The sequence below is a fragment of the Xenopus laevis genome, chromosome 6L (genome assembly GCF_017654675.1).
Source record: "Xenopus laevis strain J_2021 chromosome 6L, Xenopus_laevis_v10.1, whole genome shotgun sequence".
Taxonomy (NCBI): Eukaryota; Metazoa; Chordata; class Amphibia; order Anura; family Pipidae; genus Xenopus; species Xenopus laevis.
In genome coordinates, this window is record NC_054381.1 from 123,557,175 (window position 1) to 123,560,379 (window position 3,205).

Here is a 3,205-nt window from a genome sequence, read left to right on the forward strand (position 1 = left end):
TGTTATGAAAGTACCCAATGAATGAATGAATGAAACACGTGTTGATGGCACTGGTATACAGGCAAAATAGGTAGAAGACAAATAGGTAGATAAAGTGTTGATACAACACTTTTATGTGCAAAATGGCAGCTCCTCTTAATACAATGACTGAAACCATACAGGATGGCATAATTTATCATGGAAAAATACAAATAAGATTTTATGGGGCATAATTACTTGTATATACTGGGTCTCACTTCCCACACTGGGAGGCAGCCAGCAGCATTTATGGGGCTGAGATTCCACCAGCCCCTGACCTAGCAGAGCCGAATGTCTGTGTTAAAAAACAGAAATTTGGCTCTTAAGTTTACCAGAGGTGGCTTTTTGCCGCCACTGGTATTTGGCCATTCCATGCAGCCTCAGGCAAGTTTCTCACCTTGCCTCATTGCAGGAGCGGCCCTGGAGGTAGCAAGCAAAAAACAAGTAACAAAAAACATAAACTTAATTTATGTTTTCTTATAACAGACTTAGTTGCTACACTTGAAGCTCTAAAGACCAAACTGCAGTACACGCAAAACATGTAAATTAGTCCCTGATCAAGAGATACCAATAGTCTCTCTGTACAAGAGGTCGCATGTGCAATGAGCCCTTACAAACATGGAGAAGTTGTTTTGGATAAAAAGAGGATAGCCCGTGTTGGCTCAATGAGTAGCACTGTTGCCTGGCAGCAATGGGGTCCTAAATTCCAACCAGGGCACTATGTGCAAGATGTCTAAATGTTCTCCCAGTCCTCATGTCTCCGTGGCTTTCCTCCCCATACAGGTTAATTGACTCCTGATAAACTTGTCCCTATTGTGTGTGAATGTGATAGGGGTCTTAGATTGTTGGGGCAGGGACTGACGTGAAGGGTGTACATTTGTCACCCATGTTTACACCTGACACATTTCCTTGAATGCTACTGACATTAAAGTAAATTGCTGATGGGAAAACATATGCTGCATTTCAATTTCCAAAGTAGCCCAAACTTTCCTTGCAAGTTTATTTGACTGAAACAGACACGGTACAGTCATCGGACACACTTATGTTCCTACAGTTGTGAAAAACACCAAGGGCTCTAACTTACTAATATGTCTTATAAGATCCTACCATTAGCTAGTCCTCATTCGGCGGGTTCTGATTTCCATGGCTTTCACTTAGGTCTGGTTTTACCCCAGGGTTCTATGTTCACTGTAGCCTGCCCTATACCAGGCTTGAACATATCTATCCCATACAGTAATGAGAGCAACGAGACCCTGCCCTGTATTTAATGAGGCAGATGGACAAGGCAGGTATTAGGTGTAAGATTTCAATGAGCCGGAGCACATTGTGCCTCGCTCTTTACAATACAATGTACACAGCCTAAGTACATTTTGATGAGAGCACTATTGTAATGCTGTGGACAGTGAGAGTAACTCACTCGATTGAGGTGAATTATCTGTGACAGTGAAACATTTGCTTTTAGGTTATCCAAAAATCAGAAAAAGATTGCTGAAGTGGATTCTTGAACCAATTTACATTATCCACATTTCCAAAGCCCTGGTTGAAGTTTTTTTGTCCTATACAATATTTAAGCCAGGATAAAATGAGAACAGATGTGTCTGGAAAGGACATTTGCTCTCCACACAAGCAATTGCATTTAGACATTTACACAATTAGCTGTAAAGTCAACTCCGGCAAGAGACAGGTCACCGTGTACAGTTTTTCCTGTAGAATAAATTTTAGGTGGCAGTAAATTTTAAAAGGACCAACAAAATGGTTCTTAAGTGAAACAAGTGCACTAAAAAGAGTAATTTACAACAGTGGATCCAGGATCCTATGAACTGTAATCAGTAACAGTCGGAGAGGCATAGCACAGTAACCCCTGAACTACAGAAAACATAAATGAAGATGTTTAAATGGAAATATTATGGTCCAAAAAGCAGGATTCTTAATTTGTTGTAAACTTTAAGGCAAAACATCAAGTAAATTTCTGTGCCATATTGGTGGAGGACAATGTAGACTCCCAAGCCTCCAATATAATGATTGGATACCAACTTCTACTCCAAGTTCATCTTCTACATCTTGATCCTCAATCATATCATTTGCAAGTTGCAAGACTTAGGGTGAGACAAGGGTTCAATGAGAAGGTTATATTGACTCTCTGAGCTACAAAGTGAACTTCTAGAAATACATGCTACAGAATTTGGAACAAATTGGTGGAATGGTTTTCGGGAAGAAATTCATTTAAGTGAGAAACCATAGGATTTATAGACTTTGTACAATCCGGTCTGGATGGAGGTCTTATTACAGGTGCCTTTAGAGTAGAGACTATGAATTTTTGCCAAAACAGACAAAAGTCTGTTGACCGCCGAACGTATTAAAACATCTGGCATGACAATGGAAAAGCTAAAGCCTCCATGGGACTTGATAACAATATTTAGGTTATTACCAGAACTTCGACTATACCATTACAAGATGTTCACACTAAGTTACCAAGGGACATAGTTATTGTGTCAGCTAGACTAACCAGATGTAAGGGCACAATTAATAGTCAGTGCTATGTCTACTTCTTGGGTAGTTAAAGGGGAGGAGGGTTCCTTTGAGGTGGTAGTAGAGCTGCAACATGGTCCTGAACAGACACATTCATCTCTCTCTCTCTATAAACAACGTTAATAATACTCTGTCCAATACTCTGTCCCTTAGTATAATCCCAAGATAAGAAAAGACATAACTACACTGACTCAACGCGATCTTGTGGTTTAAGGCCGGCAGCACTTAGCATTTATCTGGGTGCAGGAAACTGTTGGCGTCCCAGGCCGCACAAAATAGAGGAAGGAAAAAGGGTGAAGTTCTGCACGCCAGATTATTGGTAAAAAGCTGAAATCTTTATTAATCCATATTAAGAACACGCTGCATGGTTAGCTTGACACGTTTCGCCCTCAATCATAAGCACAAAAAAGCAACGGTAAGAACATCAGTTTAAATTGTTAGACCTCACAGTGACCTCCAATGGCAGAATTAGGTATTACATTACAAAATGTATCTACCTGCTCTAAAAGGAAATGTGATTGGATACAAAATCACTGTACAACCACATTATCAATAAAACAATGAAACATGATTAGTTACAAACACATTAAGAATTCTCGGGAATCAAATGCAAAAAAGTAATTCATATGAAATGTATTTATACATGGGTTGGTGGGAA